The sequence below is a fragment of the Cupressus sempervirens genome, chromosome 3 (assembly GCF_028749045.1).
Source record: "Cupressus sempervirens isolate cs-2001-9-10 chromosome 3, ASM2874904v1, whole genome shotgun sequence".
NCBI classification, from domain to species: domain Eukaryota; kingdom Viridiplantae; phylum Streptophyta; class Pinopsida; order Cupressales; family Cupressaceae; genus Cupressus; species Cupressus sempervirens.
This window is the reverse complement of record NC_143120.1, coordinates 815921213-815946756: the sequence shown is the minus strand read 5'-3', so window position 1 is coordinate 815946756 and position 25544 is coordinate 815921213.

Here is a 25544-nt window from a genome sequence, read left to right as displayed (position 1 = left end):
TGATATATGAGTCCTTTCCCCAGTTACCGTGAATCAGATATGGACCCAACCAAATAGGATCAAAATTCTCATGTTTTACTTTTGTCTTCCAATCTTGCATTCCAAAGAACAAATCATCTGGTTCAAATTTTGTGTGTGTAGACTTTCTATCAGATAAATTTTTCAATTGCAACTATACCTTGGCATTTGGGTTGAGGCTTCTCTTCTAGTTTTATACAGTTCAATTATATCATTGATTCTATCCTACATATCATCACTGATGTCATCCTCATATTTCTAAATGAACTTATACATCCCAATCAGATTATTCTATGGCAACCTTGCATGAATTTCATATAGTAGATTAAAAGGCGCGGAGCCAATTTCTTTCTTCAATGTTACTCGATTTTCCCATACTGTCAAAGGAAACTTAGAATCTCATGCTTTCTTGGTCTCATCTAAAATCCTTTTGATGATCTTTAAGATAATTTTATTTCTTGATTCTGCATGTCCATTCCCTTGGGGGTGATATGGAGAGGAGGTTGACTTGGTTATTCCATACCTATCACAAAACCAAATATATTCATCTAGTCTGAAACACATAGAATTATTAGTGACAATTTTCCAAGGGCATTCAAACCTAGTAATGATTTCAAAAGGAAATCATTTACCACTTTTCTAGTTGACCTTCTAGTAGGTATAACTTCCACCCACTTTGTAAAATAATATGTATCCATTAAGATCCAATAATGTCCACCACTAGATTTGTTGGTTATCTCACCTATCAAGTCTATACCCCACTATTAAATTAGTACTTGTACTTCCACTAGCTTCAAAGGTAAGTTTCCAAAAAACTTCAATTTACCAACAAATCTTTGATAATAATCACACTTCTTTACCAACACATGAGCATCCCAAAATAAGGTAGGCCACCAAAAACCCACCCTTATCACCTTATGAGCTGTGGTTTTTCCATGTAGTGACCTCCACATACGCCACTATGCATCTCAATCAAAATTTTAACTAAATTCTCTTGGACTACACACTTCAGAAGAATAACTTATGCACTTCTCCACCATAGCCTACCATTAAAAATTATGTATTTGATGGCTTGAAGTTTTAGTGCTTGTTTCTCATTGTCACTCATTGTACGTGGAGAACATATATATTGTAGATAATGAATAACATCTCTATACCATTCACAAGAATCCATGTCATATATATATGGCTTGAGATCACCATCCACTTGATTTATCTAATTTGCATCCAAATTGGATTGTGCCATCAACTTAGCCAATCCTTGGCCTCTAACAAGTTTGGTGATTTGAGTATCAATGTTAACCTCCTGAATTTGGTTAATCCACCTACACCTTCTTCCTAACACCTCTTGTTGAGAGGAAATATCTTTAACAGTAGCACTGGGAACAAAAGATACAATTATTTTTCCTACAAAGTAACACCTAAAATCTTTCACTGCCTTTACTAGAACATATGCCTATTTCTCATTTATATCATATTTTAGCTCTACTATCTGAAGAGACTTACTAAAAAAGGTTGTAGGTTGTTCAAAACATTCCTTATTTTTATAAAGTAACATTGTTGCAACTATATGGAAAGTGGCAAAAGAGAATATGTACATAGGCTTATTGTAATCAAGTGTCCTAAATATAGGTGCATTTTTAATTGCATCCTTAATATTTTGGAATCGAGTTGTTGGTTCCCTATCCCATTGGATTTATTATCCTATCTTGAGCATTTTGGATATCGGTCTCCTAATCTTTGCAAAGTTGGCTATAAATCATCTTAAAAAGTTGACTTGTCCAAAGAAATCTTGAATCCCCTTTACATTTTTTGGTTTAGGAATCTTATCTATAGTGGCAACCCTTTTACGGTTTATCCTAACCCCTTCCTTGGATAGTATATGACCGAAGAGCTTACCCTCAATCACCCCAAACACACATTTACTTGGGTTAAGAGAGACACCATACCCCAAGGCACTCACAAAAATCTTCTTAAGATGTATACAATAGTCTTCTATTCTTTTACAATACAGAGTAGGGTCATCCTAGTACACCACCACAATTCCTTAAAATAATGCCATATTCTCTACTTTTTCTTCTAAAAATCAATTTCATCATCATTAATGATGATGTCCTATGGGAAATCAAATTTACACTTACTCCTTGGTGTTATTTTTATCTTTTTCATTAGCATCTGATAAAAGCCTTCTATATAATTCAATCTCTTGGAATTAACATCCATGAAGTAATGTTTGAGGAAATGATACAACTCCTTCTCTCCTCTTATCATTGCAAAATAATGAAAAATTTTGAGATCTAGGAAAAAGGTCCCCTTATGGGTCTTTGTTGGGCGGTCAGTATCCTAAAGCATATCAATCTACCTCATGACTTCCCAAAATCCAATCCTTAAAGGAACATATCTAAGCATCACAAGAGGTCTCCTTGGGAAACTATAAACTTTGATAATAGTTGTGTGAGGGTAGAAATAAATATCTCTCCATTGGTGAGATATCTTTGGCTTAACATTACAATAAATTGGTCTTAATAATTCCTATAAGAAGTAAGGAAAATCTCTAAAAAATGGAAATATTGACCTTCTAAGAGAAATTCCAAACTAATTTTCAAACAAATTAAAACTAGGTTATCCCCAATCAATTGACAGGATAGTTGACCATAATTGCAGTGGTAATGTATTATTATCCCTTTCAAACTCCATATATATATACATACATACATATATATATATATATATATATATATACATACATACATATATATATATATATATATATATATATATATATATATATATATATATATATATATATATATATATATATAATATTCAACAAAATAATCTATATATATATATATATATATATATTATATTCAAAAAAAAAATCTATATATATATATATACACTCATTCTAGCTTATAGGTATTGAGGAAAGTCAAATAATTATAACACCACAATTTTGAATTCCTAAGCACATCTACATAGTTGACTTACTAAAATTTCCTCTATTTTTTAAACCTAAAACCCAGTATAGAGTAGTGTGTGTATTCACCAATATATCGTCATAGTACTCTACATTACCTACAATGTATGAGTGTTTAAAATTTAAGGTAGGTTAGGTTACAGAGAGAGGAAGGGTGAATCAAGAACCAATAAAACTTTAAACTTCACCAATTAATCCTTCATATATTATTATGATCTAATTGCATACATGAAATAATGAAAGTAATAAAATTCATAACACTTTGACACAAGATATGGTGACCTAAAAACCTTCCAAATAGAAAGTAATACTAGGGTGGGGATGATACCCACAAGATTTAATACCTCAGTATAAAGTTGGCTCATTAAGGCTTACAATTCACCACTTCTGGTGATCTGCCTTGTTAAAAGCAATAAGGACTGTTAGGTCCACCTTGTTAAAGGATTCACAAGCATACAATGAAGTATGCACTATGTTAGGAGATTTAGCAAAAGACTATTAAGTCCACCTGGTTAAAGGATTTGACTGATGCACCTGTTAAGATGAATAAATGGCTGATCTATGATCTACAACTTTGATTTTCTAAATGAGATTCCTTGAATTGCAACAATTACCTTACTGTGATAGATAAGTATTTGCTATACCATATACTGCTTGTAGCCTTCTTTAATTCACACTCATTTGCTTCTTTCTTGTTCTCATACTTATACTTAATTTATTTGGATATGACACAATACATTACATATATATCAATCTAATTATTTACCTTCTAGAGTTAGCTACAATACCAAATTCAACATAATTCACAAAGTTGGTTAATTGTTGTAACCCAGGTTTTAAAGACAAATTTGGTGATGTTCAGATTCTCAACAAATACTGTCAACACTTGGCATCTTCTGCTCTACTTGCTCCAAAACTTTGTTCTCAAATTTTCTTTTTACCCTATGTGGAAGTTTTTCTTGTCCACTCAATTCTTCATAGTATTTATGGAAAATTTTAATCAATTGATCCAAAATAGGTTGTTTCTCATCAACCTCAATGTTCAGAGCATCAAGAAATATGCTCTTGATATCTTGAAGGACTTGATTTTTCTTCTTCCTTTCCTCTCTGAGCTTTTGTTGCCTTGCTTTCTTCTTCCAAAGTTTACCAAGGGTATCCATCTCTTCAAGGGTAAGATTAGAGGTATCCCAATGTGGAATAATAATGTCCTCATCTAGATCAATTTCTTCCCCTTTCCCCTTATTAATAATAGAATGAATAATTTCTTTGCCTTTGTTCAAAACTTCAGTCCTTGGTTGAGACTAAGTCTCAATTGTCATTAAACTAGCCATGGTGGAAACAATAGTGGAAATAGTAGAAATAGAAATAAATGTAGGAATAGTAGAAATAACACTAACAAAAGGAATACCTTGTTGTTGCTTGGTCAAGCCTGATGTTAGAATGATCTGAGCCTACTGCTTGGTAGATGAAGTGTTAGACACTTCACTCAATTGAAGTACTTGGTAAAGTAACTCTTGAGATTGGTGATCTAGTTTTAACCTCAAAAAACTCGGTAGAATATTTCTTTGAGCTAGATTTCACTAAGGGTTTAGTTAGAGAATGATGAAGGGAAGTCATAATCCCTACTACTATCTTCTCTACATTAGTATCCTCAATACTCTAAATTTTTGGAAGACTTCCTCCTGTAGCTTCTTGTTCTTCTTCCTCATCAACATCATCAACATCTACATTTTATGTTTCCTCATCTTATATTTCTACATCTTCATTATATTTTGCCACATCTACTTCTCTATCCTTATCATCTATTTGCACAATATTATCACTAGGCTTGTGGAACCCACAGATGTTTTTCCATCCAATAATATTGGATTTTACCACAGATTCAATGTCTTTAGACAAGATCAAAAATGCACTAAATTAAGCTTCTTCTTATTTTTATTTAATCATTTCTTCACCTTTTCATCACTGAGACTAGGCATGAGTTGTCTCAAGGTCCATTCTTTGATGTCTCTAGCACTATTTGCTACATTTTTCCATACTAGTGCAACTGCCTTTTAGGATATTTTCAAGAACTTGTTTGACCAGTTCATCAGGGGAATACTTCCATTTTTCCATTTGTTCCACTAGGGTATCTTCAATATGTTTCTTCTCTATTGCCTAACTTTAGTTTCCTCTTCAATTTGGTGGATCTCCTTGTGAACACAATAGGGGAAGACTTTGTAGGATTTGTTATTATGACCTTCCCTTTCTTCTTGGCAGACTCCTCTTCTTTAGTTTCTTCTTCCTCTATATTCTCCTCTTCATGTTCATCTTCATCTATGCAATCTCCCTTACCTTTAGTAAGCATGAGAGGAGAGCTTGATGACTTGGTGTTCTTCATGATTTTCTCCATCCTCTTTCTTCCTTTGTTTATTGCCTAGGGTAGCTTGATCTCAAGTCCAATCTTGGCCTTTGCTTCCTCATATGTTCCAAAGTATGTAGCCTTGAGATCCATAGGCTCATTCAAGAGAGCCTCAATAATGTCTTTGGTGTCATCAATATTCACCTCATAACTCAAAGGTTTTACCCATGCCACTCTTGGCTAAACTGCTTGGATGTAAATTTTATCATAGTCTTCTACTAAATTTTTGGAATCCTATATCTGCTCTGCATCTTTTCTTTGAATGTTTCAAAGTAGGCATCCATTATACTTTCAAAGTTTTCTCCCATTTTAGCTAGAATTCATTATTTGATATAATATAGGTATGTCTTTCTTCCATACCACAATTGGGAAACAATTTTGAACATAGAAGAATAAATAGGTTAAAAGAGAAGCACACTTACATGAATTATTCTTGGAGACTTGGATACTCTCCATGTTTTTGCCCAATTGAGTCAATAGTAGCCTAACAAAGTCAAAAGATAATTTTTTTCACCACCTTCAACGCTAGGTAAACTGCTTCACAGGAAATGTTGTTTTGTCTACTTGAGCTATATAACTTGTGAGAAATCACATGTATCCCAAACTTGATTTCCATGTCTATTACTCCATTAAGTTTTATTCCTCTACCATCTCACTCAACAAGAGTTCTCTTTTTCAGTTCAACCTAACCTAGGGTTTTCATGGTTTTTTCCTTATTCAACATTGGTAACCCAATAATCTTGTGTATCATCTTCTTTGTAATCTGGATAGGGTGATCCAACCACAAATATATCCTCTGAACTCTACTTAAAATGTATCTGATCAATTTCCCTTGAAAATATTGTGACATATGCATAATGTGTGTGAAACCCTTTGCCTCCAAATGTGTATGCTCAAGTTTCAAAACACCATCCACACAAAGCTCATTGAATGCCTGGTTCATTTCTAGGGTTCAAAGCTTTTGAATCAAACAGTGATAAAATGACTTGATATCATGAATTAGAAGAACCTTTAGAGGTATTTGAGACTACACTCCAATTGGGTCAAGTGCCTCTGCAATTACTACTATCAATTTTAATGTGAGAGACTTGCAATCCACTCCATGAATCAACATCTCTGAACCCTTCTTGATTTTGCTTCTTCAAGATGCCATTTGCTCGGTTAATTCTTGAACACAAAAATAACTTCACTAAATACTGCTTCGAATTGCTCGAGGGCTTTGAAATTTACCTTCACTATTAGCTCTAGAAAATTCATGGTGAAATGACTCGATGAATTTTCTCCTTTTAACAAAATTTTGTCTTTATAATTGCCATTAATGCTTTGTACAAATGTTCACTCGGTGATAGCTTGTTCTCCACTTAGTTTGATCTTTATTTATTGGAAGACACCTTCAACTTGGTACAAACATTGAACTGGGTAAGGCCACTAACTCAAAATTTGCATCCAAAACTAGGAAAAGATATGCAACCCAACCTTGCTTAGTAAGGTCTTGAACTTCAATCATCACTCGGTGATCCTTGTGCATCTTGAATGATGATATGGATCTTTCTACATGCTACTTGGAACTAATGTTAGATGAATCCTTCAATATTATAGTTCCAATGATCTCTATAAGGAATTAAGTCAAAGTGATTGTACCACCCAACTCATTGAAATAGGTGTCAACAACTTCAGGACTTTTTCTTGCATTCTCTTGAGATTTATGCACATCCAAAATTCGAAACCCTCAAAACTAGAGTTTCCCACCATGCTATGCAACAAAGTAATTACATCTACAATAAGCTCTTTGAAATGAAATTTCTTTCATGTACTAGGAAAATGAGACTTATTTGCTCTTTTTGATTTGAGACAAGTTTTGAAAATGTTGTTGAGGAAAAATTCTTCGTGCTCCTTGAAATATTCATTCCCAACCTCTATACAAAGCCTTTCAATCACTTTGTCACAAGGAATGCCAAAGCGTAAGTAATACTTTTAGAGTTGATTTTTTCTATGATGTTCCCATCAACCATTCAAATTTCTCTCACAACAAGATCATAAAATTTCACATGTGCTACCACCAACTCAGGACATTTCATTATAGAGGGAAATTCTCCTGCATTTATTAAACTACTTTGGAGAAGCTACTACACCCAAGAAATCAAAAATCTTTGTGTTTGTAATACTCTAGGAGCATATCAAAATCCTCTTGCTTTGTCTTGGTATCATCCACCTTTGATAGTTAGATTTGAATTACAGATTGCATATCAAGGGAGAAGCTTGAGCAAGTAGTATATTGGAGGTGTTAAGGAGTGATGATAAAAAATCCACCACACAAGTGATATATTAATTCTAACAAGACATGTATTAAATGAAACATCATCATACATACTTTTTACAAAATGAAGACATTTTTAACCAAGTTACAAGTAGAGAAGTAAAGGTGTAGTGTCTGCCCCTAGTTTCCATTTTATTATTATTGCCAAACTCTTTTAGGCTATAATTTATGCTTGTTGATTAGTAGCACTATCTTTTAGATTATCAGATATTGTTTCATATTTAGTTGATTTTATTATGATTATTACATTGATTTCAGTTATTGACGATGATTAGTTAGATGGATTACCATATGTATTTTCTTATAGATGATTGTATGTTTTTGCTTCCGCTACTTTATGTTTGATGTGTATGTTATTCTTCTTGGTTTTAAAAATTTTTTTTTTGGAAAACTTAGCAAAAATTTAGGTTATTTCTTTTGGATCCCTTGGCGGGGTGTTACAAAAGGACTGACATAATGAAGGAAAGATTGATATGCAGAGTTGTACTAAGGATTGGGACTCACTGGTCACTCAATAACTAGCAATTAGGGCTTTTATACTTCCTGAAATGTCCAAATAAGTGACTAATAACACTTTACACAAATTGGCATATTGTGGACTTGAAGAAAACTACAACTCTGTAGCAAGGTTATGAAAAACTTGGCAAGGATGACAGTTTGGGAAGGCCCTAAAAATTACAACAAATGGCTAGACTTTTGAGGGTGACCCTTTTAAAAGAAAAATAATAGAAGCACAAATAATATTGTCTCTAAATGGTGATAAAACTCATAGGACAAAGATAATCTAGAATTTCATGGCGATGCCTTGGTTATTAGGTGACATAGGAAAAATAGCACAATCAAGCAAAAAAACACACAAACTCAAAGAAAGACAAAAAAAACTATGTACAATAAGGCGGAAAATGCTTGATCAAATAGTTTTCAAATCTTTCCCATTATAAGAAAGTGTAAGAGGAGTACCATCAATATAGTTAAGTAGGAAAGAGTTGTTGCCTATGACTTTTCTAATTTTGAAAGAACCTTTACATAAAGAGTCAAACTTCTTACGTAATCCCTCAGGCTCTCTTCTCTTATGTCACAAAGAACTATGTCTCTAATTGAGAAATCTCTTTGCTGAAGCCTCTTGTAAAATATTATCTTCACTATTTTTAAAAATCTTTCAATTGTATCCATTACTTTTCTCTTTTTTCTTCCAATTGATTTAGGTACATAATTCTCTTTCCAATTCATGATAGGAAATTCTAATATTTGATCACCCTTTATAGATTTAAAGTGGCGAGTGTATGCTTAAAATGTGGCATACTTCTATAAACTATTACATCCAAGGGATCCCATTGATTGGGAGGCTTGGAAAGTAGCTTGTATCTCTCTATCCATGATGCGCAAGGGACACACAAGCAATAGTAGTAATGGTGGCTCTCAAATGAACCCAAGTGTCATGATCCTTAAAAGTTGTATCATAGAATGAGAGATTTGTTAAGATTAACAAGACATAAATAAAAATTACATGAAAATATATCCAATATCCAAAAATAATAAAGCATATAGAAAATAACACAATGCACAAAGATTTAACATGGTTCACCCAATGCTTGGGCTATGCCTACAAAATAACGAGTCTGCTATTTTTATTATCCAATGATTACAACCTGATTATAATTGATAATCCATTAGAGCTTAATATTGTCTCAAGTAGCTATTATCACATCACACCTCATGAAATCCCTAACACTAAACCATTTTATACAAAAAAAATTCCATTTTAGGGTTATAGTCAGTTATAAAAGTCAGCCCAAAAATTATCGATAAATTAGGCCCATTTTTTTTTTCTTTTTCTGCCTGACCCCCACCAAGGAATTATGGAGAGTGTATAGTAGTAAATTGATTAATAACCATAAACTAACACAAAATAAAGATATAATGCAAATTAAGTGAAGATGAAGGTGCAAGATTAAATTAAATGAGATGTAACTTCAAGGAAAGTAAAGTTAATCTAAGTACAAGAAAAACTATGCTAATAATGAAAGATTAAGCTAAGATGATTGCGAGAAAAACTAATGATAAAATATAATGAGAATATAAGAGTGCAAAGAAAAATCTAATGCTAGAAACAAAGATGTATTAGAGAGGTGTCTGTGAGATGTGTTGTGTGTGAGGAGAGGGCCTCCTTTTAAAGAGAAAGGGATGATAAATACTAAGAGACAAAATCTACGATAGAGAATAAATCTTAGTTGATCTATGTGCATGCATCTCTTAAGAGGAAAAATCAATAGAAATGTTTAAGAGGCAAAATAATGAGTGGTTGAGATTAAAAGGGAAAAATAAGAAAAAGACAAAGATTCCACCTTCATGGAGCAAAGAAAAGAATTTAAAATGAATGAAAGGGAAAAAGGAAGAAGAGGCAGCTACCATGAAAAAGGTCATTGTGCACATGATTAGAGATAAGAAAAAAATAATTTTACTTTAATAAGGATGAAGAAGAGGATTTATATTAAACTAAATTTAGTCCAAATAGTCACCTTGGAAAAATGGTTGAAGTGAAGACAAAATAAATTATGCTTTAACTAAGCTTAAGAAAAAGATTAAAGAATAAATTAATTCAAATAAGTCCACCTCAAAATATGTAGTTGAAGATAAGACAAAATTAAAGGAACTTTAATTAAGATGGAGAATAAGACAAAATATTTGAATTACAATAAATTTAATCCAAGTGGGGGAATTCTCTCTTCTTTATATGTATTTTATTTTTTATTTTTTAGGAAAGTGATTTTCAGGTGCACATAGATTAAGGGGATTTTTTATATAATTAAAAGGGAGCATGTTATTTTAATTAAATAAAACTTAACATTAGGTGGCCAAGCCATAGAAAAAAATCAAATAAATTATTAATTGATGATTTTATATTATATTAAGATCATTTGCATATCGGGTGCTTCTTAAGAGCAACAATTAAAACTTATTCAAGCTCCTTACAAGCAATCACACTAGAAACAACAATTGGAAGACCAAGAGTCACAACCTAGACTCCACTTTTTACAATCAGACTAATACAACCAATAGAAGACCAAGATTCACAACTTAGAATTCCACAAAGATGTCCCTCTTGGGATTTGAACCAGGCTGTCCACAATGAGAACTCATTTCTTCAACCAACTAAGCTAAACCCCTTGGCTGATTAATTGATGATTTGATCAAGGACAAATGATTAAATATAGTAATTTAATATTGATTAAGCATAAAATATAGTCTAGAATAGAGATTAAAAATGATGAAAGGGGGGCTTATAATTTACTAGATCATTTTTGGGTGATTACATTTGCTCCTATTTGACTAGTGAGCAATTTAGGAAAATTGAAGTCAAAGAATGATGATGTTGAGTTGATTGGGAGAGATTTGACTCCAAAACTAATTGAATGAAGTAGAGATAGAGAGATGATCCTTAATGCACAGTTGATAAGTAGTAGAATTGAACATTAGGAAAGAAATAGATAAGACAATATCAACACCCATAATGATAAGATGAGAAATAATATGTCCTCACAATATAAACACCCATAGCATAATAAAAATACTAATTTTTACAATATAGATAGATAGATAGATAGATAGATAGATCAAGAGTCTATCCTAGGTGAAGTAGAAAACAAATAAATAGTAGAATCAATTTGCTACTAGATTGTTCTTTCCTCCTTGGCATTGAAATAAAAACAAGGTAGAGGAGATATAGAAATGATACATATATGATCAAATTAAGATAAGATAAGGTCCATGATAATAGATAAGATATTCAAAGAGAGAAGAACCAAAGTTTGACCAGCAAGCGTTGAGAATTTGTCCCAATTTGACTACATTTGATTAGAAAGATAATCGTGAGAATTAGACAAAAACAAGAATAAAGGTGATGAAATGAGAGAGAGAAGATGAAGAGGTGGTAATAATGAAACAAATAATTTCCTCAAAAGATGTGATGGTTAAGCCTCATAAACTTGATCAACTACATAGAAGAAGAAAGAACTTAAACACAATTTTGACAAGCAAGATAAAGTCAAACTTCAATTTTCAATCCCAAAAATGGATCTAGGATGTCGAAATTAGGTTAGGGTACAATATTTGTAGAAATATGAGATGTTTTAACTTTTTATAGGTCAAAATGATATGTAAGGATCCCAAAAGGGTAGATAAATAGGATGATATGATTAACCCCTTTTGATGACAGGAAAAGAAAGAACATAATGAGAGAAAGATATGAGATATGATGAAGACATGATCAAGAAGAATAAAGGATATGAACACAATCGACTAACATGTCCATGAAAGATGAAGGAGAATCTCTCTAAACTCATGCAAACTAAACTAAAATGAAACCCTAAAGATGAAAACCAATATGAAAATGAAAAAGTATAACTTTGCATGGGTCAATTATGTAGGTCCTTACTATTACATTGAGCTAGAATGTGAGAACCTAGAATAAGAATCAAAGACATGAAGTTCAAGATGACTTGTTGGTAGATTCTCTAAGTTTAATATTGCAAGATTACACCTGTGCCAAGGGATAAAGGCCAAGATAACCATGATTGTGATCTTGCATGATAAAACACAATGTAACACAAAAGGATGATGCCCTAAATATTCTAAGTGTCCAAGGGGGTCAAAGAAAGAGACACTTACAATCATCAGAGCTACACTCATAAGCAGAACACAAAAGAAAACATGCCCCATGCTCCATGCCCCTAGTCCTCTAGTTCAATGATATCCAAGAGAGACTAAGGAAGGAACACTCATAAAAAATAACACAAGTAATACACAAATAAAATTTCAAGCGTATCTCAATCAATTTTAGTTTAAGAATGATGTGAAAGGGAAAATGAAAGAGAAATTTTTGACTCTTTAGGACTCATGTTTGCAAGTGATAAATATCATGACCCAAGAATAACAACAAGGTGTAAGCTCAAAGACACTAAGTGTCAACGAAAGTGTTGAGAAACACTATTTGTGTGGTATCCCCGAAGCCTAACACATGTGATTCATACCCCCTAGACCTAGAAAAAGACCCTAGGAAATAAGTATTTAACATGGAGTTAAATAGCTAGGTGTCAAGCTTGAAAACTAATTAATAGAGGTGCATAGACCACAAGCAGTGTCTGTGTCTAGGTTTTCAACACTTGGAATAGTTTTTTTTGTAGGAATTTTTTTTGTATTTTTGTATTATATTTGATTTTTTTGGTGATACACCAAAGGATCTATTGCTTGTTTTTAAATAAGATGGTCAAATTTTTAGGACATTTTAGGAATTTTAGAATTTTTTTAGACCTTAAGATATTTACAAATCTGTAAACAATAGAGAGTCATGTGTAGAAATTCTTAAGTGAAGGTTATTGATAGGTTTAGGGAGTCTTTCTCCCTCATGTGTAGAAATATTGTATGCACCAAACCCAAAAGCAATAGTAATGATATATGAGCCCAACTAATTGGGTTCAAATTTTCCCTTTTGAGGTTTATTTTGTTGATTCCTAGAATTCTCTCATAAGACTAAGTCTCCAACCTCAAACTATCTAGGGAGAACCTTCTTGTTGTAGCTTTGAGACATTATTTTTGATAAAGCCTCATGTGATCAAACAAAACTTTTATTCATTCATCCAAAATTTTTAGTTCATGTAAGCACAGGACTCTATAATCCTCATTTGTCACAAGACCTCTTAGAGCCACCCTAAGTAAAGGAATCTCAACCTATACGGGTAAAACAACCTCAAGACCATATACAAGTGAAATAGGCATGACTCTTCCAGGTGTTTGAATACTAGTCTTGTATTCCCAAAGTTTAGGATTAATCTATAAGTACCAAACTCTTCTTGATTTGTTGACAATTCTATGCAAGATTTTGAGAAGAGTCTTATTGGAAGCTTTAGTCTAGCCATTAACTTGAGGGTAATAGATTGAAGACTAGTTTTGTTTGATCTTAATTTTATTAAAAAGTTTTTTAAGTTCCTTATTCTTGAAATGTCCTACATTATCAGTAACTATAGAGGAGATCACACAAAATTGACAAATGATATAATTTAGGATGAATAAAGAGACTTGCTTCCAAATAGTAATAGAAAAAGGCACAACCTTGACCCAATTTGTGAAATAATCATTAGCAGTAATTATGAACTTGTGATCACTAGATAAATTAAAATGAATCTGACCCACTAAATCATCAACACATTGCTAAAAAAGCCAATGTGTAATCGAAGGTATGAGCTCCTGTTGATGACCATGTATAAGGTTTTTGTACCATCTTAGATTAGAAACAATCTAAACTAATGAAGGTTTAGCACCTATTTAATGCAATATCATCAATCCCCTTGCACCTTTCCCTCCTTCCCTTTTTTTTCCTTCCTCCTAGTTAGAATTGGGGTAAAACCTAATAGATCGTCTTTAAAGCTCTTATTTATATCTCATTAAGCTCAATGTAGGATCTATTTCCCTAGTTCCTTTCTTCCATTCATCTATCCACTTGGAATCTACTCTTCACACTAAAATGACTATATCTTAGAATTTGTGCTTGATTTTAGGGATCTAGGACTATTTTGGGATCCTAAAGGTTATGGTCTATGGTAGTTAGGAGCATACAACACCCTAATCTACCAGGATTGTAGTGCACCCATGATGAGCTAATAAGGGATGTAGTGAACCCTTGATTGGGGCCTATTTTGGGTCCTCTGTGTGTATCCCATGTCTAATTAGTTTCAAGGTGCAAAAATTTAGGCAGGTCAGGCTATGAAAGTAAGCTATATTGAGCACTTTATAAACCCTTCCATTTGCTCCATCTCACATCCATGAATCATATCAAGCATCCATCAAATTCAAGTTCACGATCCATCACTTTCAATCCCTCAAGTTCTCAAGCATTATTCAAGCATTCAAGTTATCTCTCCATTGAAGATCAAGGATTCATGTATTCAAGCTATTGAAGGAGTTTGTGCAAGATCTAGCATTTCAACATTCAAAGTCTCCCTTCATACAATCAAGATCCTTTGTTACATCTTCTACATCCATCCTCTCAAGATCTATATTAATTCCTATGGAGAATTTTAAGCACATGAACACATGAAGGTTTTGGTTTCACTTTTATTTTCTTTTTGGGGATTTAAAATTGACTTAAGGCTATTTCATCTATATACATGATTACATTCCAAATTAAAGAGAATACTCATAGATTTACAATTCATCTATGTTAAAGCTATCAATACTACTTGTTATAATTCTATTTTTATTTCAATTCAAGGTTAATTCCTAAACTAGGGTACTAATGAGGAAAATCTCCCTAACAACCAACAAAAAAATATTTTATTTTGCAGGTTTTGTATCTTAGATTGATGAACATGTTGCAGATTTGAATACCCTTTTCATTATTTATCAAAACTATGAATTCATAATCAACTTCACATACTGCCATTAGGGGCACACTGTACCCTTGGTGATCCATTTTCCCCCTAAGATCTAGTTCATGTTAGAATATTTAGAATAATTAGGGAAGGGGGTGAATTAGTTATCCAAGGTCTAGATGTACCAATTGAACAAACAAATAGTTAAATAACTTGAGGTCTTATCATTCCATGGCTTGGTCTCTACTACAAACTTTTAGTAACATTAGCTAGTTGTCTACTGTTCTAAAATAACAAACTTATAGAATGTAAAAATTAATCAGTAAAACATCATAATAATGTCCACAAAAGTTTGACACTAGGATTTAATGTGCAAACCCAATTTGGGAAAAAAACCCTAGAAACATGTCACCAATTTTCAGTCTTCTAAAGTGAGCCTTGTTAGGAGGTAACCTTGTTAAAGGTTACAATACACACTGTTAAATGTGACCTTCTCAAAGGATTTAATCACCCTATTAGGAGTGACCTTGTTAGAGGACTTTAGAACATTTCACTAGAATGTCACATGGTCTAAGGATTTACATGACTATTAGGTCCTTATGATTGTTAGGTCAACCTTGATTAAAGGATTTCAAATATTGTTTACAATGGTTAGAAATTTGCCTTAGGGAAAAATCACCCAAGATCAAGGAACCCAGGCACAAGCACAACAATAGATAAACAAGGTATGATCAGAATAACAATATCCAAAATTGATTTATTGTCATTCAATTCAATGTGAAAGTACACTAGGAGTGTTTGTATATAAAGGCCTCTGGAATGCTTCTAGAATACATAGGAATCAATAATATGATAAGTCATACAAGCAGGCACACATCCACCAGGTGTGGGTTATCCTCCATTAAGCACAGGAGTACATGCGATGATGAGAAGATAAGCCTACAAAGGTGTAGCACACAAAATAATGTGGTAAGACCATGTGCTAAAATAGGAGTGCGGATAATTGTGTTGTCTACATGACAACTTAGTTAATTATGCAAACTCCAATGTTGTAGACACCATGTGCTGAATTAGAGTTGCTTACTTCTATGTTGTCAATATGACAACTCATAAAAGTGTGCAAACTCCTAAGTGTCTCACCTAAGAAATAGTAAAATAATGCATAATAATAAAATAATGTATTAACCTAAGTAAACTTAAGTAAAGTTTAAATAGTAAATACATATTTATAGCAACATATATATTACGTCGAGAGTAATCGTTCTTGAGGCACCTATTTTTATTTAATTCAAGGTTATTTTAACCGAAATTGGGATTTATGAAAATTAAAATATGTGCCTTGAGAATGATTACTCTTGGCATTATATATATATAATCTAGTGGCAATTGCGGTTCAATAGGAAAAACATTTACTTTTTATTTATATTTTGATAAGGATATTATAAAATTGTTAATTAATTTTTAATTAGAGTTGTATAAAGTTACTATAAAATTATGCTTTAAAACATTTTTTTAAAATTTAATATATGGAGTTTAATTTAGATAATAAAATAATTTTATTTTTGGGATATTTTAATGTAAAATGTTATACTCAAACATAGATATATGATTAGGGATAAAGTTACCATTATAGTTAATGTTAACCTTAGGGATAGAATCAGGGTTAGGGTTACCATTAGGGTTAGGGTTGGAGTCAAGGTTAGGGTTTGAGTTATGTTTAAGGTTAGGGTTAGAGTTATGGTTATGGTTATTGTTGTTAAGGTTTGGATTAGAGTTATGTTTGTGGTTAAGGTTAGGCTAAGAGTTATGGTCATGGTTAAGGTTAGGGTTAGAGCTATGGTATGGTTAGGGTTGGGGTTATAGTAAGGCTAAGGTTAGGGCTTGAGTCACATTAATGTTAGAGTCAGGGTTGGGATTTAAGTCAGGATTAAAGATAGGGTTAGGGTTGGGGTTTGAGGCCAATTATGATAGAGTTAGATTTAGGGTTAAAGTTAGGGTAGAGTTATGTTTATGGTTAAGTTTAGGATTAGAGTTATGCTCATGGTTAAGGTTAGGGTTAGAGTTATGGTTAGGTTTAAGGTTATTGTAGGGCTAGGGTCAAGGTTAGGGTTAGGGTTTGAGTCAAGGTTAAAGTTAGATTTAGGATTAGGGTTAGGGTTTGAGTCAGGATTAAAGTTAGGGTTAGAGTCCAATTATGGTAGAGTTAGATTTAGGTTAGAGTTAGGGATAAAGTTATGTTTATGGTTAAGGTTAGGGTTAGAGTTGTGCTCATGGTGAAGGTTAGGGTTAGAGTAAGGTTTAGGGTAAGGGTTAGGGTTATAGTAGGGCTAGAGTTAGGGTTAGGGTTAGGGTTTGAGTTAGAGTTAAGGTTAGAGTTATGGCTAGGGTTAGGTTTTGAGCTAGGATTAAAGTTAGGGTTAGGGTTATGGTTAGAGTCCAAATATGGTAGAGTTAGATTTAGGGTTAGAGTTAGGGATAGATTAATGATTATGGTTAAGGTTAGTGTTAAGGTTAGGGTTAGGGTTAGAGTTAGAGCTAAGGTCAGGGTTAAGGTTAGAATTAGGGTTAGGGTAAGGGTTAGTGTTAGAGTTAGAGTTAGGGTTAGCATTAGGACTAAAATTAGGGTGAGGGATAGTGTTTGAATTGGTGTTAGGGTTAGATTAAGGGTTATTGTTAGGGTTAGGTTTATAATTAGAGCTAGTGCTAGGATTAGGGTTAGAGTTACAGTTGGGGTTAGAGTAAGGGTTAGGGTTAGGGTTAGGTTTAGAATTAGAGTTAGAGTTAGGGTTAGGGTTAGGTTTAGAATAAGGGTTACAAATATAGTTAGGATTAGAGTTAGAGATAGGGTTAGGGTAAAGGTAAGAATTAGGGGGAGAATTAGAATTAGGGTTACAAATACAGTTAGGGTTAGGGTTAGGGTTAGAATAAGAGTTAGGGTTAGAGTTAGAGTTAGCATTAGAGTTAGAATTAGGGTTAGAGTTAGAGTTAGGGTTAGAATTAGGGTTAGAGTTAAGGTTAGGGTTAGTGTTAAGGTTAGGGTTAGCATTAGGGTTAGGGTTACAATTAGAGTTAGAGTTAAAATTAGAGGTAGTGTTAGTGTTAGTGTTAGTATAAGAGTTAGAGTTAGAATTAGAGTTAAAGTTAGGGTTAGAATTAGGGTTAAGGTTAGGGTTAGGGTTAGGGTTAGAATTAGAGTTAGGGTTAGGGTTCAAGTTAGAGTTAGAGATAAAGTTGGGGTTAGGGTTAGGGTTAAAGTTACCTTGTTAGATTTAGAGTTAGGGTTAGAGTTAGGGTTGGGATTAAGATTAGAATTAGAGTTAGAGTTATATATAGTGTTAGGGTTAGGATTAGGGGTAGGTTTATAGTCATATGACTATCTCTTTCCTTATCTCTAATATATATATCTCTCTCTCTCCATAAAACATGTCTATATAAGAAACATAATATAAGCTCCCTCTTGTCTAGAGATATGTGCACTCTCTCTCTCTCTCTAAACCCCCTAATCTATCTCTCTCTAGATACACCATCATATGACTATCTCTTTCCTTATCTCTAATATCTATCTCTCTCTCCATAAAACATGTCTATATAAGAAACATAATATGAGCTCCCTCTTGTCTATAGATATGCTCTCTCTCTCTCTCTCTCTCTCTCTCTCTCACTTATAAAAAAATAATATATTATTTCTAGTTACTAGTACATACAAGGTTATGTAAGGTATATAATTTACTAAATGATTAGAAGAATCATATACAGAGTTAAAGAGTTAGGATCCAAGGTTTACATTTGTATGACACTTGATGTTATGATTAGGGTTAATAAGTGGTTAAATGTTACACTGAAATAAGGGACATGGTTAAGGGAAGTATGAGATTTAAGTGTAGTGTTGGAGTATTTGGAGTACGACTATGGTCAAATTTGGGATACATGTTATACAAATGACTCGAATTGTGGAAAAAAATTAATGGAAAAAAATTAATTCATGAAAGTGAAATTATAAGTCTCAACACAATAATTTAGATGATGTAAAAAGTGTGAAATAGTATATACGAATCAATTTTATGGAAATTATTTCTCCATGATGATGTCAGAACATTATATATTGTTGAATTTTTAATAGTGCTAATGCAATTTTTATTGCAATGATTAAGAATTGTAATCAATAAGTATGCCTATGATTAAAGACATCTATTTAGATTTATGATTTTTTTTCTTAATTAACATATTTAGCAGCCACATCCATTTAAAGAAATGTTTTGTACAACAATAATTTTTTTTTTCTTGTTCTCTTCTTTATGAAAGTTGTATAGATTGGGGAAACAAAACTGTCAATACAACTAATTAGAACTAAAATTTTGAAATCGGAGACCAGAAAAAATTATATACAAAAAAAAATCTCTGTAATGGTGTAAATACATGTCATGTTCTTCAATGATTAAGATTCTTTTGTGACCTTTATTTGAAAAATGATTGTGAAAGACTTCTTTCATTATTGAGGGAAACCCATCCACTTTTGTAGATGTGTCACACATGAATTTTTATGCATATTTTATATGCATTACTTCCATTTCCTCAACATAGTCTACTGGAAATATTGCATTCTCCACAACTTTAATTATAGTTGTGCACGTCTCTTTAATTATTTGTAGGCATTTGTCAAACTCAATCTCAAAGAAATCATGTGAGGTCATTGAAGTAGTCAGGCTAGTATCAGATAATGTTTGATTCTCTATTCGAGGCAGCCATAACTCAAATAGTAACCTACAAAATTATAAAAACACCATCAACATACAAAAATAATCAGAATGAAAAAGTATTAATAGTTAACATAAATTCTTTCAAATGAACAATGTTCAAAATAACATAAATAAAAATCAAAACTATTTCAAATAAAATAGTTAGATTGTAATGTTTGAAATATGGTGGCATTGCCTTCCACTTTTCAAACATTACAAATATAAATATTAATAAAAATCTATATATATTATGAAAAATATTTAAATAAAACACATACATAATCTAATTAAATAATGACAAAATATAAACTAAATATATGATTCGTTTATTTTAAATTAATCATTAACTTTAATAAAATATAAATTTTATTGATAAAGTGACCTTGCTATCCACATTAATGATAAAATTTAATTATGAAACATAAAAAATATAAATAGTTTGAAACATGCAAATATAAAACTATTATGAAACATACAAATCTAAAACATGAAAACCAAAAGCATTTTGAAATATGCAAATCTAAAATTAATATGAAACATAGAAATGTAAAATTAAATTGAAACATGCACATTAAATAAATCTGCAAATGAAATGTATTATCAAATATCTATATCAAATAGATTTTGAATCAATTTGAATTCTAAATCTAAATCAAACATACAAGGCTAAACTATATGAAACTTATTGAAATTGAAATCCAAATCAAAGGAAAATATTATAACTAATTTTGAAACTAAATCTACATTTAAATCTAAATACATAACTAAATCTGAATCTAAATGGAAAACTAAAATTAAAATTAAAGATTAAATAACTTGATTGGTAATATGATTTAACTACGTAGAATTTCCTTATAGGAAGCATGTCAAAGAGGTGGAAGCATTGTCAGAAAAGAATTAGGCATAGGAGCATCATCATCACTGGGCAAATAGGTTGAGGACCTAGTGATCTGAACACCATGATACAATCGATCAAACCACATGTGCTATTAAATAAATAATTTAACACAAACTAATTTAATTTAATATAATACGTACCTCAAAGTATTTTAAATGATCTGTTATCTTATTATATAATATATCTATGTACGCACACATAGATATAAAAATGATGTAACACCATCGTATTATTTTATTAAAATAAAATGAGGCCACCTCACCAATATATTTACATGTACGTATATAAATATAAATCATAATAATGTTCAAATTATAACGTTCAATCTTCTTCCATCTTTTTATTATTTTTCTTGTTTGAAAATTGATATAACACTTGGAATTTTTAATTGGTGTTCAAAGAGCCAAGATATTCTTTATGTTAGGAAAGCCAAGGAGTCACGTTTTTTTTTCTAATAGAAGTCGAGAGTGAGAGGCAAATATAAATCTATTCTTTCATTCACCTGACTTCCATATGTTTCAAGCATACCCGACTTCCTTTTATTATTCATGATTTTCCTTGTTCAATTCTGACTACCATCTAAACCCGATACTCTGCAAAAACCATCCGAAATTCTGCATATTCCATTCAAAAATCTCTGCAGTTTATAGCAATGCTTTACTTGTTACAAGTATGTCATATATTGTTCATCCTTGTTGAAGCCAAGGGAGGTGGAAGAACTTTCCATCTCACAACAATGCCATCCTGATATAGTCAGTTGTATATGTTCTTTTCCTTGTTGAGGATTCAAGTAGTATTCAAACTCTATGGTTATGTCTTCAAATATCTAAAGAAGAGGTGATACAAATCATCTAGTAAGACTCCAAACAATTCTAATTTTATTTCAGGTCATGTGATAATCATTTCCAATTAATGTTATTCCAATGTCTCTATAATTTTATTTCCATAGTTGCAAGCTAGAGATTATTCTCATTCAAAGCTAAATAACTGTAGGGAGTTGCTTACCAATATGCAAAGTAAAGTGTCTATAACAAGGAATCGTATGTTATTTTTTTTCCAATAGTCATTGGAATCAGATGATAGTTATTTCTACATTTATTCTTTTAAAGAATTTAATCATGTAAATCACATATTGTGAAATGTTGGATGTTCATAATCTTCATGAAACAATAAGAGTTGTTTGCTCTGAAATTCTAAAAACCTAGGACTCACTGGTTTTTTAGCCATGCAAAAGGGTGAAGAGGTAAGAGAAAGGACTCTACAATAACATGAAATAGAATCGGCTATGACATAACAATGCTTAGTATTTTTTTAAAGGAATCATTTAATAGCTTATGCATGATCATTTTATTGTATTCTCCTACTGTCAAGTCCAGTGGTGTGATTAGATACCAAAATGCTCAGTGGATGACAAGGTGTTCAATGTCTCTTCTGGGTAAAGAGGGCCTTTCTCATTAGAGATTGTGTGGGGATAAGTTATGTTCCGAGGTTCGGTGGTTAAGCCCTTCACAATGTTTCCCCTCGTCACAAAATATCGAATGTGCATTAGATAAAGATACGCTCTGCATTCAAATGTTTGTCGAAAAAAGGTATTTTTACTTTTATGATGTATATTCAAGTAGAAGGTAAGCTTGATTGAGTTGTATCATCATTACAATTATTTCTTTAAATGAAAGCAACTCTTATCATCAATATAATTGGCAACCAATTAGATTGGTTGATCTTCTAACTGAGCGTGGAATATATTTATTTGAGAGAGATAGATTTATCTGATGGATTGTTATTTCAATCTTTCATTTATATGAGTAATGATTATGAGCATATCATCTAATCTTATTGCCATAGTTAATAAATCGAAAGGAAAGGAGTGATATAGTGGTATCTAGTGCCCTAAATGATACTGTGATATCTGAAGCCCTAAACGATCCAATGGTAATTGATGCCATAATTGATACAGTGGTATGTGATGCCCTAATTTTTATAGTGGTATTTGTGGACTAACCTCGGTGTTTACAATAAGTTTCGAAAAGGGCTCTAAGTTGGCACCCCGATTTGTTGGGCTGTTTGAGATCCTTGAGAGGATAGGATCTGTTGCATACCATTTAGCTTTGCCACCTAGCCTGTCATGCATCCACGATGTGTTTCATATTTTAGTACTTAGAGGATACATTTATGATGAGTCTCATATTATAGATTGGGATGCTTTACAGGTGGAGTCAGACGGACAGCTAGCACTGGAGCCTATCCGCATTATTGCCTGACGGACCCTAGCATTTTGAGGCTGAGAGATGGACCAAGTTAGGGTCCAATGGGATTGTTACGATGAGGTCATGACTTCATGGGAGGATGCAGTGCAGATGCGATCTCAGTACCCGTACCTTTTTGATGAACTCCAGGAGGAAGTTCATGCCTAGTGGGGGAGGATGTGAGGCCTCGCCCCAACCCATCGTAGCATAGCGATGCATTACTATTATTTTTTTTTTATATGCACGACTCGAGATGTCGAGACATTATCTGATGCTTAGAACATATATTATTATTTCATGTTGTGGGATGTTATTTTTAGATATATTTGATGATTGTCATTTAATGTTTCATGTATATGTATGTTGATGAAATTAGTAAATGTAGGATTGAGACTTTGATTTGAGAAATTTTAAATGATTAAGAATTAAGTAGGATAAAGAAACTCTTATTGATGTATGTTTTAATTTATGGGAATTTTTGAATATGTATACATTTATGTACATGTGATTTTTTAGGACTACTGATGTGTGCAATGAGTGCGCAGATAATTAGCCGAGAAACCCTACGGAGGAACAAAACTGATCTCTTTGTGCTAATTTTTGGAAGCCTTCTTGTTCATAATTCACGTATTGTATTGTGAGATATATGTATGTATCTTCTTTGTTCAGTGAATGTTAATGTTCGTAATTATGTTCTTTCAGTGTCGCTTGGCACTCGTAAAATTTTTGTGTGCTTCGGTGTGCTAGTTAGGGTTAATTGTTTAACCTTTGGACTCAAGTTGGTTCAAGTTAGTGTTAATTTTCTATTAGGTTCTTAATTAGGGTTAGTCATCCCTAATTCAGATTAGTGCTTAATTTGCAAGTTAGAGTAGTTAGATGGACCTATTTTATTCCTAAATTTTATTTGACTCTAAACCTCTTTCCTAAGGCTTTAAACATGTTATTATTCTAACCTAAGGGTATGGGTATGGGTTAGGGGTCTTTTCCAACCCCTAAGCCCCTTTTTTTGACTTTTGAGGTCACTCAAAAAGTCCCTTTTTGCCTTTGTGCGAAAATTGACCATGGTTATCTTGAGTTACCTCACCTCATCTCCACTTAGGGTTTAACCATGGTATAGGTTGTGTTAGGAGTTTCTAGATTTGTTAGTAGGTGGAAATAGTTATTGCTCCTTTTGGGTGGTTGAGTTGGAGGCTTATTTAGAGGCCTTCCTTGGACTAGTGGGTTGTTACCCAATCTCTACATTTTAGAGAAGTTTTCTTGAAGCTTGAAGGAAGAAAAGGGATACTCTACTCAAACTTGTTCATTGCCATTACCTCTTTGTGAAGGTAGGAAATTCTCATCTCCCTTATTCAGTTTTTATGTTTGGTTTCATTTTCATGTTACTTGGTTGTTGTTTCATTGTTGTATGGTTGTGGGTATGTGGGAAGATTTGAAAACCATGTCATTTTGGTTGTTTTCCTTTCTTGTTTATGTGTTGCAATTTTGAGTTTTCCTTACATGGGTGTTTTGGTATTACTCACTCTTGGAGAGGGCAGAAGTGACCAATTTTGGGAAAGGTCTGTTTAGTTGGACTTCAACCTGTGTAGAGTCTCTTCTCAGGATGAGAAGAGGGATAAAGGGTAGTGTGTTATGGGCCCCTACCCGTCAACACAAACCTGGTATGAGTATGGCAAGTTTAAATGGAAGAACAAAAGTTCTTGGTTATTAGCCCCAATTGGGCATCTGAATGGGTGTTGTGCTTGACTCCTCCTGTTGGAAGAATCCACCTTTCCCTAGTCTTGATTCATTGTGAATCCTATTGTGTAAACCATGTATGATTATGGATGTTTGATTTTCTTTTGGTTCTTCTTGGTTGTCACCCGATTGGATATTGGTTTCCTCCATGGCCCTTGAAATGAGATTCAGAAAACAGTAAAAACTCCTTGCTTATGATCATGAAGAAAATTTGATATAATTGTTGAAATTTGGGATTGAGATTCTATTGTAAATTGTATTTCAAACCTTATTGTAAATGGCAATGAAGCCAGGTTTTCTTCCTGATTCTTTCCCGGCTGAGCCTTTGAATCAGGTTTACCAATAAAATTGGTGTTGAGCATATTTGGTTATCATGAGATTTAAATTGTGTATTAAATTTAATATGGTTGCACATTAAAAATAAATAATTAAGAATAACGGATAATGTTATGAATTATGATATTTCAAGTTTTTTTAAATTGTTAGGGAAGAACAATTTGATTGAATGAATTTCCAAGTTGATGTATAAGTATCAGATGAATCAGGATCCCTACATTGAGAACTCAAATTATCTCTTCCTTGTTAAATTTCCTTTTGAATGAATCAATTGGACTAAGAGATTACGTATCTCCTTAAATTTTAAAGCATAAATTAGTTAGTTATCTTTAACCTTGCCATGGATTGCTTATCGGTTGCATTAAGTTTTATGTTGATTGTTATATGAATTATCACCCTAAACTTTACTTAGTCCAATGAATAACTCACACTATCAATTGTAATATCTTATCATGAGTAACTTAGACTATTGGAGTAGGAAACCAAATAGGAAGGAATTGATAATGTTAAA